Here is a 15,541-nt window from a genome sequence, read left to right on the forward strand (position 1 = left end):
ACTTCCATTCATTTAAATAAAGCCCCTTTCATACTTGTATGGAAGAGGCCAAACAGTTTTAGGGAGAGCTGTCAGCTGGTCAAAGCTTTACTTTTTTAAGGCATCAACTGTGCTTATTTGCATCATGCAATACTTTTTTTTCTTTTGGCAGGGGGAGGGTTCTGAACAAAGCCAGCAAGTATGTATGAACATGCACAATAAGAAAGCATTTACAATTAAATTGACAGCATTATAGGAAGAGCTTAAAGACATAACAGAAATGTGCAAACGTTGTCTGTGTTTGATACCCAGGAACAACATTCCTGATCCCGTGAGAATATTTTAATTAAAAAAAAAACATTGTTAGGATTAATTATCTCCCTTTTTTATCTACCTATATTGTCTGTTTTATGCAATCAGAAGCATTTTACAAATAAGCACAACAGATATTAGTACATAGTTTACCACAATTAAAGCAGTTACTGTGATTCAGTTTGTGGGACAGGAAGCATGTCGCCAGTCATCTCTCACTGTACACACCACAGATGCTTGGTACTGGCCTGTGTTTGGCACAGTGAACATATTCCAGGGAACTGCCTGCAGATCCTTGGCCCACCCAACTGCATAACTTGAGACAAGCATTTCTTCTACATGCATGCATTTACTGCTGCAAATGGTAGTTAAACGCCATAAAATCCATATATTAATGTTAACACGCAAACAACCATGCTTGTTTCATCTAGAATTATAGCAAATAATTACAGTAAACCTGCCTCTCTTTCACACAGCACTCAAGGTGGTAGACATGGGGATCCAGCTGGTCTCCCACCCAGGTGTTAATCAGACACAGATCTGCTTAGATTCAGCCAGGTGAATGCATCATGTGCCCTCAGTCCACGTCCCTGAGTTTGAGACTGACAAAAACGTTTTGAGGCAGCGGAAACTAGCAGCGCCCTGGTGGGTCAATTCTTGAGTGAAATATATGGTGCGTTGTATCAGTAGCACTGAGTCCAATTCTGCAAGGCACAGGTGCAAAGCGGGTTTTGGGAACTCAGATCCACCTTTTCACGTGAACTAGCAACTTTAACCCAATACAGCCTGCAGCCCTCATTTTAAAAGATACCAACACTCTTGGGTCTGAGTCAGCCAACACTCCTCTGCTCGGTCTGAACTGCACCAATGTCTGCCCCAATCAATATTCAATTATACAGGTACCTACGGAGGCACTGGGGACCCTCGGAAAAATGCCCATGCGCCTGCTATCATCTTGACTCTAAAGTTTCTGGAACTAACTTTTAGGAATTCCGTGACTGAACGGTTACCTTTACCCATTACCTGTGCTTCATCACGGATAGCAACCATTTCTTTGTCTTGGTCAAAACACACCAAAAAGCACCATGTCAGGTCTTGCAGGATAAGACCGTCCATGTCTAACTGGTTGCAATGGTATGGATTTCCTCTGTTATCGGCAATACTGAATTCCTGCTGAAGCTAGTGATGTCACCAGCAAAACCCATGCCTAGAAAGTTCAGCATTTGGAAAGGAAGCTCTGCCGCAGAAACTGGGTAGGTGTTGAGAGTGTACCATTGTGACAGAAGGATTAATACATACTGATACATAAAGACCTGCAGTAGGAAAGGGCAGAACTGCTTTACACCTCCGTGGTGTTGAAAGTGATGACAGAAGACATGCCTATCCAATAGAAGTACATGCAGCAAACTCTGGAGCTTCAGGAATAGATGAAAACAGCAATTTCATCCAACGCTAATCCAAATCCCAGGGGAGTGAGGCAATGCGGCCGAGCAAGATTCCAGCCTCTTGCTTTCCTACAGGCTCTTGCAAGCATGGTGCACAGCAGTGACAGGGCAGCCTGAGCAGAAATGCAGAGAAGAGGCAGGCGAAGAGCGCCATTCGATTCAAGGCATGGGCTGCTCAGGCGAAGGACTGTCCATACAAAGGAGGCGTGAAGGACAGCTTGTCCATGGCTATTAGTCATGAGATCCATATGGAACCTGCATGCTCGGCTCAGCAGTTGCTGGGCTGGAAGGGTACACAGCAGGAGACACACGAGGCATTCCTGCCTTATAGGCTTCCCGGAAGCACTAGCTGGGCCACTGCAGGAAGCAGAACACTTCCCTGAGGAGTCGGATGACCTTTGGCCGGAATCTTAATGTACTGGGATCCTGGCCAAGTGAAAAGTTCAATGCCAATTCCTGCCAGAAACCAGTATGAGGCTGGCAACTGGGCACAATTCCAAGCCTCGGTTATGACCTATAAAGCTGTATATGGCTTGGGACCAGGCTATCTGAAAGATTACTTGTACCCGTATGAGCCCATCTGCACCTTAAAATCTTTAGGAGATGGGCTTTCTTCTGATGCCTCTGTCTTCCCTGGCAGGGTCTTCTTCATGGCTGCCCCCAGGCAGTGGAATTCCCTGCCAAGGAACGCTATGTTTGCTATTTCTCTGCTGTCCTTCCACCAGCCAGGGAAGACCTCTTTATTCAAGTAGTCTTTAGGCTTGCAAGCTGGTTCATTGAAACAGACACTGTTTCTGTTGTGTCATTGCTGTTTTTATTGTATTTTAATGCATTGATTTATTACTATTTTAATCTAGCTTTATAACAGAAAACTACCTTAAGCATCATTTTTCTTGGCAGAAAAGTAAGATACAGTGCAAGCAAATACACGACTGACTGGAGTGGGTCTCTTCTCTGAAAGATTTCATATGGGAGAGAACAGAGTTGAAGGAGTAAGGCTGGCCAACACATGAAGCAACATGACCGAATTTCCTCCAAATGATCCGACTGGGCCTTTGCGTGCATTTCACAGTGTGTGTGCGTGTGTGTGTGTGTGTGAGTGCCCCTGGGTAGCTACATGCTAGTTTGATATTTTCTGCTATAGCATTTTGCAATGACTTGGGAAATCGGCAGGGCATGAGCTGCAACTCTGAGTATCATGTCTGTTCATATCGGCAGATAACAGATGCAATTAATTTTTATCATCTGCCTAAGAAGCAAAGGTCAGAAAGTTTAGTCATACCACATGCCAATCATTGCCTACAAGGACAAATATTTAAGCAAGATTATTTGTGTCAGTGATCTCTTTATAAGACACCCTGACTCTAAAAAGGTGCCCTGCATCACCAGTGGAAGGCCCCACAAGACAGAGTCACCACGAAACGGGAAAAACTAAGGGCCAGCGGATAACTTGGCCGTGCCGAGTCTTCTATGCACTCCGACAAATGCAGCCCGTAATCTGCTCATGCTTATTTCTCTTGTTGCCTCCATTCTCCAGTGTCACAATGTTCCTTGGCATCAAAATACTCACATTCCTCTGTCCCACTGCTTTGTCATCATGAAGGAGCTTGCCGGCTTTAGCCTGAAGTAACTTTACACTCGGGAGACTTTAAGAATATGAATCCCAACAAGCAATTATTTATTTATTAGCTCCATACCCTGCCTTTTCCTTCCAAGGAACTCAAAGCGGCTTACATCATTCTCTTCCTCCTGCTCTCAATCTTATCCCACAACAAAAACCCGGTGAGGTAGGTTGGGCTGAGAGCTGTGACGGGCCCAAAGCCACTGAGCCTTGCAAAGCTGGAACCAAGACCGTCTCGCCATGAGCTCAAATTGCAGCGTTCTGGCTCATTTGAGCACTTCAATGGAACACACGGGCCGCTCTAGTTCAGAAGATCGGCTGATCTTCCTGCTCCTGGTCACTAGCCTTGCCAGGCATCTTGGCCCATGCTTGTCCAAGGCGGACAAGTGACTCACGGATCCAGCTTGCTCCTTAGAACAGACTCAACAACGTAAAGCGGCTGCTTCTCCACTGGGCACTTAGTGCAAACATCATAGCATGAATGCTGGAGAGTGGTAGATACTCCTGGGCAGGAGCGACCACAGGGCTCAGTTCTGGGTCTAACGCTCTTCAACATTTTAATTAATGATTTGGATGAGGAGGTGCAGGGAATATTCAACAGATTTGTAGGTGCAATAGGTAATACCTTGGAAGACATAAAAAAACCCCCTCAAAAGTAGTCTTGAAAGGCAGAAGCTCCGGACTGAAAACAGAATGCAATTTAATAGAGACAAATGCCAAGTTCTGCACTCAGGAAAAAGAAACCAAATGCATTGTAACAAGCTGACGGATACTTGGCTCTACAATACTATCAGCGAAAAGGAACTTGGAATTGTTGTAGATCATAAGCTGAATATGAGTTAACAATGGGATGTGGCTGCCAAAAGGGCAAATGGTATTTTGGGCTGTATGGATAGAAGTATCACTCCCAAATCACGTAAGTTACTAGTTCTCAAATTTGGACCATAAGGAAGACTGAGCGCTGAAGAACTGAGGCCTTTGAATTGTGGTGCTGGAGGAGACTCCTGCGAGTCCCTTGGACCGCAAGGCGATCAAACTGGTCAGTCCTAGAGGAGATCAACCCTGACTGCCCTTTAGAAGGCCAGACCCTGAAGATGAAACTCAAATCCTTTTGCCACCTAATGAGGACTCCCTGGAGAAGAGCCTGATGCTGGGAACAATGGATGGCAAAAGAAGAAGGGGGTGGCAGAGAATGAGGTGGCCAGATGGAGTCAGTGTGAGCTTAGGGGGCTCTGGGGGATGGTGGAGGACAGGAAGGCCTGGAGGAATGTTGTCCAGGGGGTTGCGATGGGTTGGACACGACTTTGCAACTAATAACAACCACCACCACCTAGTACTGGTTAGACCTCATCTGGAGTACTGTGTGCACGGATTAAGAAAAATGCAGACAAACTAGAACAGGTTCAGAACAGGGCAAAAAAGATTATCAGGACCTGGAAACAAATCCCTTTGAGGAAAGTCTGGAAGAGCTAGGCATGTTAGACTTAAGAAGGAAAGAATGAGGGAAGATTTGAGAGCAGCCTTCAAGTACTTGAAAGGCTGTCATGGACAGGAGGGCCGGAATCTCTTCTGGAATCTCTTCTGAATCACGTGTCTTCCTCTTGAAGAAACCCACACAAGATTAACTACCACACATTGTTCCTGCTCCAAAACACAGGAAGGCAGAGCCATCTCTCAGTTAATTGGCGTCTTCCTTTTCAATTACCACTTTCCTTTTCATTACCTAGCCCAAAAGGTGACAAAGGTGTCTTCCTGTCCACATGCAACTTATGATTAGTGAAACTAGTGGGGCAGTCGTCCTGACCCTCCCCTCCCTGCCCCACAAGAGTCAGAATGAAAAGGCTTGCTTTAATCTGTCACCTTAACCACGTCTCGGACCAACCAGCACTGAAAGTGCCTGCTATGCAGTGTGAGCAACTTCCTCTGAAAACAAAGCCTTAGAGCCTGTTAAAGAGGAATATATATATATATATTGCAATATAGAGTGCAAAACTAAGAGCCTTAGAGAACCTTAAAGACTAATTCATTTATTCTGGCACAAACTTTCATGCACTGTAGCAAACTGCATCAGAGGCACAGAATATGATGGAGAATTCCAGGACTGCACACATATGATCTGGTCGCTTATAGTGACAGCTGTAGCTGATGAAAAATATCCCGGCACTTGGTAAACCAGCTGACACAAAGAGTGTGATAAAAATCCACTATCCAATTCAGGTCTTCGTTGATAGAATTAAGTGCAGCGATGAATTCGAACCTGGCTGCCACTCCCTTGAACTCCCCTCTCAAGTTCCTTTGCTCCACAGTGGTGGAACGTCAAGATCTGTGAGAGCGCATCTGGAGGAGCCGCCGCGTTCTGCTGGTTTCTGAGGATTGCCATTTCTGATGCCACGGGTCTATCCATGCATTATTTCTCATGCAAACGGGCCTGTTCACCCTGTGCAGAATGCAGCAGGCCTTATCTGGTCTTCCGTTTTGTCGTCCCCCAGCATCACTGTCGTCCCCAGAGAGTCTTGCCTTCTCATGATGCGCCCAAGGCATGAAAGCCTCAGTTTCTGACATCCCTCATGATGAAGTTCTGCTGTCTGCCTCGGATACTTGAGTCGCGCTGCATGATTTAAGCCACAAGAGATGATGGGCTACAGCTCAGATGGCAGGCAGCCTCCCTTTGGAGGGAAGGTGCCTCGCTTTGGAAGCAGCATGCTTACCTCCAGCTCGGGCTAACCCGGGGCCACGTACACTACGCAGTTTGATGCCTGACTCATTGGCCTGTCACATGACAGTCATCCCAACCTGTCCTCCCGGGGCTATTTCTGTCATTATACCCCAGATTTCCTCGAATGTGTCACATCATGGCTTTTTCATATGCTGTGTTGTTTTTAATCTGATATTTAGAGCAGCACGAGCTAAATCTCGAGTATTGTTCTGGGGGAAGGAAAGTAGTTTCAGTGAGCTGTTGCTGGGGGAAGTAGCATCCTATCAGGGCTTTGGCAGAACAGCGCCTTCCCAATTGTCCGTCATGTCCTCTTGCACCAGCAACTAGCCGAAATCCACATTACTCAGAAGTAAACCAGATGGTCTTCAAAGGTCTTGCTCACAGGTGAATCGCATTGCCTTCTGTGGTGGTAAGTTGTGGTATATTGTGGGCAAGTCATCAAGGGAGAAGGGTTGGATTTGCCTGCTTTGAGGTGGCAGGAATGGCGTGGGAAGGGGGCTTGTCCCACTGGCTTCATCCTCTGGTCTTAGGAAGGCAGGAGCAAGCAGCTCCATATTTTTGTGAGGTGGCAGGGGGTAATTTTTTTTCTGATAAAAAATAGCTTTGCTCCTTCCCTGCATGGCTCCAATCCACACTGTGAGTGAAGTATGGGACACTTTATGAGGGCTTGCAGTTGCTGTGACACATGGTTGCCGGAAGGGACCCTGGACGGCATTTTGTCCAATCTCCTGTTCAGTGCAGGCTCCAGCTTACAGCAGCCCTCCCCAGTGGCCACGCTGACCGGGATTTCTGAGAGGGCCACAGGCTCTTCTATTACTAAATAATCTATTAATGCACTGTCTGCCATATTAAAAAACATCTAAACTGTTTATAAAACTACATTAAAACACAGGAAATACATAAAACACAGAATATGCATTAAAATGCGATTAAAATTCATGGCAATCATTAAAACTTTTATATAAAACTTTACTCAAAACATTAAAAACAGGAAAAACCAACACAGGACACTAACTGCAAGCAAAGGGACTGGAAACCACACTCAGGTGTGAACAAATGGGTCACAACAATGTCTGAAGCATGCTGCGGCTCTCATCCCCCAAATACCGACGGAGGGGCCACTGCATAAGGCGGGTACCACCGCAGGGAGGCCTGCTTCCTGGCTGCTGTGAGATGGCGATTAGCAGCTCATGGTATAACCCGCAAGCCCTCCCAGCACTGGGAAAGGCAACCTTTCCGGTGACCTGATCCCAAGCTACTCAGAGTTCTGTGCACCGCCATGGCTTGGGAGGTAATACCTAGCCAGAGCCAGCTGGTTCCACACTGAGGCAACCCAGCTGGAGCAGGCTATCCCTGTCCAGGAAAGGGCACAGTGACAGACCAGCCTGAGTTGGTAATAGGTGCCCCTCGCCTCTAATGGCATCTCCAAACTCCCTAATTATAAGGGAGTGCAACCCCATCTAGCACAAGCAATCTCCTGACTCCCATGCCTGGGAACCACCCAGCCATGGAGTCTCCATCTTGTCATGATTCGGGTTTTTTTGCTGGCCCTCACTCAACCCCCACTGCATCCACAGACCATGCAGAGATGCACCATCTCTACTGGTTCAGATATCACAGAAAGTAAAAAGCTGAGGAATGCCAGGCTATGGCATCCAGCCTCTGCTTAGGTTTGCCTCAGTTATGATGATCTATACTACCTGAGTACATCAAGTATATAAGTTTTATATAGAAACAGGAAAAGGTCAGCCTCAGAGCTCCCTCCAGCTCTTTCATCAGAGACTCACAAGTCCCTTGGAACAAGTCTGCCTTCTGTGTGTCAGACAGTCCAACAAAACAATTACTTTGGTCCAGGAGCAGTAAATTCTTCCAGCCCTATTCATTTTCAAACACTTCCCTGCTGGCCTGTCAAAACCCTGCTGCACATCTCAAAGGATTCTGGACAGTTTTCCAGGGCACACACAGCTCATACAGGGCTTGTTAGCGCCACCCAATGTAAACTGACCGTCTCTGCATTTGGCAGGCCAGGTTCCCTTTCACAGAAGCTTGTTTGACATTCACAGAAGATGATGTGTTTCCCTGGAATACATTCTGAAGACCACTGCTTGAGCAGAATCTCAGGTTCTGAAGTTCTGGAATCACGCACCCCTAGTTGTTTACCTGTTTCAAAATAAATCCTGGCAAAAAATGGGAGAAGCAATTGTGCCCTGGAACGTACCGCTCTCAGTTTTCTCTTATCCTCCATTCTCCTCCCATGCCTCAGAGGCAGAACCTTTTGGCAGCTGTTCCAAGCTGACGTTCTCCAGATCTTTTGGATCACAATGCCTAGCATTCCTGACTACCAGCTATGCAGGGCTGGGGTTGATGGATGATGCAGTCCAAAACATCAGGGCAGCACCAGGGTAGAGAAGGCCAGATTAAACACTTAAACCTGCATTTATACAACAGTTCGTTCAACTTACTCATTCTTTTCCCTAGTTCCATTCCACCCCTTGCCAAAGAGCCTGGGAAAACCCCAAGTACAGCAACCAGATTGCAATGTTCAAGCTGCAAAACTTCATGCAGGATAAACCTGTCTATATCAGAGTGATATGCATCAGTCATGGTAGGCCTGAATTTACTTAGCACAAAAAGTTTCTTTTACATACAAGAAAAGCTCTAGGTATCTAGAGCAACATTACCAGTTACCAGGCGTTGGCTGTCTGTTCTGAAGCTGAGACCCTTTTTGTTAAGTATGCTCACATGAGATGTACTGCATTCGAATATTGCTGAAAGCGCAGCAGAAAGAAAAGCCTTGAGCATGTTGAGTGAGCTTGTGCATGCTTATTTTATGTCTGATGACTTGTTTCGCAGTGTAGGAGCGAGCTAATTCACAGAGGCTGGCAGAGCTCGCATTTCATGCAGCAAAATAATGATCAGTTATTCTATATTGGCAAGAGAGCAAAGGCCCCCCAAAATCACATCCAGTATTTTTTCTTAGAAGACTAAACATTGTCAAACAACATTATTGAAAGCAACCCGCTGGGCGGCCATTTTTACCTGTCATTCAAGCAGTCTAGGCATTAACACAGCCGGTTTCCCTTCCTCAAGCAGTACAAACGGAGAGGCACAGTAAAGAGTTTTATAGAGGCAACTTCTACAGTGACGGGACCGACAAACCTCAGGGCATCTTAAATGCAAAAGGAGGAAACAATCAGTGTGTACAGGGCCCACAATATCCTAGAGATAACCCAACAAACACCCCTCCATTTATTCAAGCAGTTTAAGATTTCCCTCCTTGGTATTTCCAAAAAACAGGCTGCTTGTTGCTTCTCTGCATGATCCCCTGTTCTGACTATGCTTCCTTCCCAGTCTCTGATGCAAATGGATGATCTTGCTGGTTGTCTGCATCATTTCCAAAGTCAAGATCCTGCAGAGTTATCACCTCAAGGAAGTTTCCCTGTTGCACTGCTGTATAAGTCTCTGCTCTGGGTATGCCACCTCTAATTTAAATGAAGAATGCCTAGATGTGGAAGCAAAGGCCAAAGGGCTCTTCTGAAGGCAGCTAATTCTTACACGCATGGAAGTAAATAGTTTGGGTGTATTCTCAGAGTTTATCTTTCCTTCTGATTCAGATGTGTTGCAGCTATAAAGTCTGTGGAATATTGAAGAAGTGCTCACTGAACTCAAATGATAAGCAGGCAGCAAAAATTCAAGGGCTAATCTTATAAATGGCAACGTATGTGCTTTGAAGATAGTGATGACTCAAGGCATTTTTTTCTGGCAGTTTCACTAAATCCAGAAGATGACCACTGCCAAGAACAAAACATAACAGTACAGCAAATACGAGCATTTAACCTCTCCTTGTAAGCCATGCTGTAAGAGGATAAGCACGGTAAGAATACTGCAAGCAGCTAACGATTTTTAAAACTATCTTTAAGAGGCTGATAATATCTAACAAAAACCAAAAGCGGTACTGTGAAGAATTCAAGTCCTCCAGCCGATACATTCACATTCACTGTCTTGACATTATGCCTATGCTTTTCAATGGGGCAAACCCCCGAATGTTTAGCATATAAAAGGCAATATATAAGACAGGGTGGCATTTTTTTCAGTAATTCGACAGCAATAGCAAGTGTGGCCACAGCTGGGGCATGTACTGCCCTGTAATAAATAAATATCAAAAATTCTGACACATTTGACAAGAATGATCCATTTCTTCCAAGTCTCCTTCTGCCCGTACCATGCAAAAACCTGTGTGGCTCTTCAGTCTTTTGCACTGAGCAGAAGCACACCGATTGCCGTTTGCCTGGCCCTTTAAATCTTCCAGAATTGTAAGCAAAAATGCTGCCTTTGCAGCTCAAATCTGGCCAAAGCAACCATCAGAGGGAGAGGCCAATGCAAAACAACCCAGACAAAAATCCCCTCAGATGTGGCTGAACCTTCCTGCATAGAAGTGCCAGTAATTCTTTCCTGTATTAATGTTCCAGTTTGCTAGAACGCCGACTCAAAGGATTTCCATCTCCTCCAAACAGTCAAAAATCTTGCCTTATGTTAGGTAAACAGAGGACTTTTTTGTGTTAGCACAGGTGCATGAAGAAGGCAGTCACTATTTCCCTGACTCCAATTTCCAACTTAGGAGCAGAAGGCACAGATACTGCACTTAAATTCTGTCGGTTTTCCCTCTTGTGAGGAACTCAAGGCAGCTGATGCAGTTCCCCACTCCGTTTTTATCCTCATAACAACAACCCTGTGAGCTAGATTAGGCTGGGAGTGAGTAACTGCCCCAAAGTCCCACTGAGCTTTATGGCTGAGAACTGAATCCCCAGGATACTGCTCTCATCACCATGCCATTGGCTCTTTTCCTCCATCTGGCAAAAGACGCTAATTTCAATGAGACAATCCTGCCAGATCACTCACTCCCTGAATTAGCCAAGCAGTTTCGCCATATACTGAGGGTTATGCCATACACTTGGAACTTAAACAGAAGGGAGAAATGAAGGTAGAAACATGGAAACTGAGCGAGTCAGAAGGGGTCTCCCGGGCCATCTAGTCTGACCCCTGGCTCCAGCTGGCTCTGCTCACGACATGCCCACCATGTGCATGCCCAGTCTGTCCTTGGACACCCGCACCGATGGGGCTTCAAGCACCTCCCGGGGAAGCCCTACCTGTCAGGAAGTACTTGGAAAAGGCCCTTCTTACACTGCCAAAATGACATTCCGAGATGCAGGCAAGCAGGCTGGTGGGATGGCAATGCCATGTTCCAGAGCACACCACCTGGGGATAAGCCCCTGGTGAGCCAAGCCGGGAAAGACTGGCCACGCAGGCGGAGACCACGGCTCAGAACATGCAGGCTGTGTGGCGCGTGTCTTCTGGGCCCTCCCCCCCGCAGCCCTTCACTTATTTTCTAGCCCGAACATCGTTTCAGGAGTGGCTGTAGTGGCTGCTGTGCTCCCCATAGGGCTCCCGTTTTCACCTCTGGCAAGCTGGCTGCAGCCACTTGGAATTTAGGAGTCTCAATAGGGCTGGTTATTTCGATGCTCGTTCACTTTGCTGAACAACTGAGGATGTGTTCAGCGTTTCCGTCACCCAGAAACGGTGCAGTTATACAAAACTTTACATATAAGCGGCAGCCGGAGTTGATACTTTTCCTTTATGGCAGGAGTGACCAAACTGAGCGAATGGCTCGCTGCTTGCTGCCTGTGATGCCCCACGGCCACCCACATGCGGCTCACCGATCGCTGCCCGCGGGCGCCCACTCGCAGCTCCCAGCCCCCAGAAACTTTCTGTACGAGGCTCCTCCGTTGAGCAAGAATGGCCACTACTGCTTTATGCCTTTTATCTTTAGAAGGATTTGTAAAGCCTCTGGGATATGGAACTCCGTGACTCATTAAAGCTATTCTACACCTGATGGCTTTCAGAGGAAACAGGCATTGTGCAGGAGTCAAAGCTGCGCACTGCATTTGTGACGTAGTGTATGAATGAGGGAAAGCTTCCAAGCAAGCACTATCAGAATATTCTGGCTGAGGATGCTCCAGCCCCTCCCTCCCTCCCTCCCTCCCTCCCTCTCTCTCTCTCTCTCTCTCTCTAAGGCGTCTGCGTGACGTTAGCTTAAGTGACCACAGGGGAGAGTTGTAACATGGCAATGAGCTTCACTCAAAAAACTGTAGGAAGTCTAACTCAATGGCCTGGCTTTGATCTAATAACATGCCCTGTTTAACATTGTTACATGTGAACTGGGCCAAACTGTCTTTTCAAGCAAGTCAAGAATGAATTTAGATACATCCCGGGAGAACACTACACCCCATTCCTTTGTTTTGTTTTGTTGGCGTTGCGGGCGGAGGGGGGGGGAGTCTATTAATGTCCTCTTGCACCTGAGAACTACACAGAAGGACCCTGAATCTTGAAAAACTAAAGTCTCCAATCCCGTTTGTTGCTGTTCATGTCAACAGAAAATGCAGTCGCAGGATCTCTCACCTACCTCATCTACCTACCCACCAAGGGGGGGCTGGACCCTGAATTTAAAGGCGAGGTCTTTGTATGGTGGCCCCACATTCTGGAATCTGCTTCCATCCGGGATTCATCATGTTCCATCTCTGCAAATCCTCAGGCAAGGCTCTGAAACCTCGCCTGCTTTTGCTAGCTTTTCTGATGTTGGGACGGCATGTTTTATTTAAAGCCATGTGCACTGAATATTTGTTTAATGATTTTCTATTTGTTTTGCCTTATATTGATCTTGTATATCATTTTAAGAGGATTCCTCCTTTAACAGCAGCACAAATGCCTTTTAAAATACATTATATCATGTTTTCAATTCCACACAACCATAGCAAGTGACTATAACTGACTTAAATAGAAGTACAGCTCACAAACAGGACCCAAGTTGATTTTGCCTTTGGGACCCAGCACAAATCCCTTCCTGACCTTGAAGCAAAGCTCAGTCGCGCCACTGCATGTAGTAAGAGGTTATGTGGCAGAGCAAGTGTACCAGATACCACAGGGGCCGTTTCTGCTGCCTTTTAACGGGCATAACAAAGACCTGCAGCTGAGGGAAAAGTTCCTAGCAGGCGTTGTTACAGGGCAATTGTTACTGGGTAATGCGAAGTGGAGGAGTGAGCTGCAGTTGCCTGAACTAACAACTTCCTCTATTGCCTTGTTTGAAAAACGAGGCGACTGGTGCTGAGCGTGTGACTCCAAGCACTGCAATGCAGAGCAGAGCAGAGCAGAGCAGTGAGCAACGTGTAGCTAAGCCTTGGCTGACAGCATCCTCCCACTACAATGCCCGTTTGGGAGGAACAGTTGCTCCCTCTGAACAGCCTGGAAGCCATCTGAGATTCTATATGAATAAAACCACAGGAAATTTAAGTCAGTTCTGGATCGCGCTGGAAAGTTCTGCCATGTCTTAACGTCTCTGCTAAAGTACTCAGTACTTTATGCTAAGCAAGGAGCAGACCTTCATGGCTGAATGGGAATAACATACGGCACTTTGTTGGGTTTGGCACGCCATGTAGATGTGCAACTGGTCTTCAGATAAGCTTGCAAAGCTGTTCTGACAACCACTCCAGCCTTCCTTTTAGAGACCCCATTACTTCAGGGAATGTTGGGTACCACACAGCTAAGCATCATGTCCCCTATATGCATCATGGAGCTGACACACGAATAGAGTCGAGAGGTTTCAGTTGCAAAAAATATATTGCTTCTATGCTCATTACTAAGCTTTCTTGTAATTTGGAAGGCTACACAAGGATGGAACCCACCAGATCATTTAGCAATACCAAATATGGAAAAGCTGCCTTCAGAGAAAGTAGGATGGTGACATTTTCTACCACCTGTTGTAGATTATAACAGGAAGGTAGCCCAGCTCTCTGGTACAGCATGTGATATAAATGTAAACAAACCCATGGTTTCAGACCCCATCATTTTAAGTTTCTGCTAGCTGGTCCAAACGCATCTTTCTGATGTTCTGAAGAAGCTCCATCAGATGGGTTAATCAAAATAGATGAGACGTCCTTGCATACGGCAGATTTTTAAATCCATTCTTCTCAGCCATTATTTTTAATCATGGTCATTACTTACTGCTCTATTCATGTCCTGCCCTTTTCCCCTCTTGGAAGGTGCCCAAGGTGGCCTGCACTGTTGTCCCCTCTATTTTACCCTCTCAACAACCCTGTGAGGTAGGTTAAGCTGAGAGTCCTTGACTGTCCCAAGGTCACCCAGTGAATTTTGCAGATGAGTGGTGCCTGTTGTCTACAGCTCCCCAGGCCCAGCTCCTCAGCAACTGCACACTGGTCCTTTATCAGAGAAACCTTCAAATGCATGTCTACATGGGGGTGGGCAAACTGAGCTGATGGGAGTTGTGTTCCAAGACAACTGGAGGATTGTTCACCCCTGGTCGAAGCACTGGAAAACTGCAGTGCTTCCTTGGAGTCAGCTTTCAAGGTTGGCTTTGGATCCTGAACAAGGACCTGTAACTCCTTTTTGCACTGACAAGCTGGCTGGAGCAGGAGGCGTGCCTCTTGGTATTGCACTGTGGTACCTGTTCTTCAATAACCCTTCCTTTGGCCAGCCAAAGCTAGCCCCATGGCTTCTGGCATTATAGGGCAGGGCTATTAGGTCATACCATGTGACTCCAAGCACCGTTTACCTTGGGATATTCAAGGATTACCAGACCTTCACAAATAACACACAGCTTTGGACTTGCATATTGACTTGAGCTGGCTTTAAAGTGTATGTGCAGTTTTGCTTCCTATGCACCCCTTCCATATCAAGGCCCTGTTACATTTATCTTTCCCTATATTAACTAGGTTAATTATTAGTCATAACAGGGCATCCTATGTCCCAGAACACATCATACAAGTGAGCATAGTTTCCTAGACAGGCAGGCAGGCAGGCAGGCAGGCAGGCAAACGTGCTGGAATTACAAGTAGTTTGGGACATCCTGAAAGTAAGTAAGATTGTGTTTGTGTCAGTGAAAGCCTTTTTCAAGGATCCCAGCCAATCTTCTGGATTCACATGTCTAACACTATGCCACATATGGTTATTGGGTTTTGTTACCAGCAGATCCTCCCATTCTTGAAGTGTTTACTTTTCTGAGAGAGGGAGAACTAAAGGTTCTATCAAGAAGACAACTGGCTTATTTTGCTTCCTCATTCAAATAAGAGAAGTAAATAAGTGGATGCTTTGCTCCTTCTTACTTAGCTTCATTGTGCTAAGTTATGAGTTAAAACCTAAATGTTAATAAGGTTACTGAGCAGCCAGAAGTCTGCCAAAACGCCCATTCTAGTCAGCCATTCAAAACATCCCAAAAGGCACCCTGAATTAAACCATGAGAGCATCTAGCCCAGCTTTCTGGACTAGGCAGATACCTCCGGGAAAGTCACAGGCAGGACAAAAGACAAGAACTCCTCTGTCTGATTTCAGCATCCGCCGCTGAAAAATATTCCATCTTTGAAGGTGGAGGCCCCCTCATCTAGCTCACAAGGTTGGTAG

At 46.2% G+C, this 15,541-nt stretch overlaps 1 protein-coding gene across 3 annotated transcripts in view; it reads right to left on the reverse strand.

Moving 5' to 3' along the window:
• SLC45A4 (solute carrier family 45 member 4) overlaps positions 1 to 15,541 on the reverse strand; it is a 98,760-nt gene that overhangs the window by 47,384 nt on the left and 35,835 nt on the right. The window contains exon 2 of one of the 3 annotated variants that reach the window (XM_044418954.1): positions 9,113 to 9,242. The exons of the other annotated variants lie outside the window; for them this stretch is intronic. The gene's annotated coding sequence lies outside the window, so the exon portion shown is untranslated. The remainder of the gene's footprint in view (positions 1 to 9,112; positions 9,243 to 15,541) is intronic. 3 annotated transcript variants of the gene reach the window in all.

The sequence above is a fragment of the Varanus komodoensis genome, unplaced genomic scaffold (assembly GCF_004798865.1).
Source record: "Varanus komodoensis strain SLA01 unplaced genomic scaffold, ASM479886v1 scaffold95, whole genome shotgun sequence".
NCBI classification, from domain to species: domain Eukaryota; kingdom Metazoa; phylum Chordata; class Lepidosauria; order Squamata; family Varanidae; genus Varanus; species Varanus komodoensis.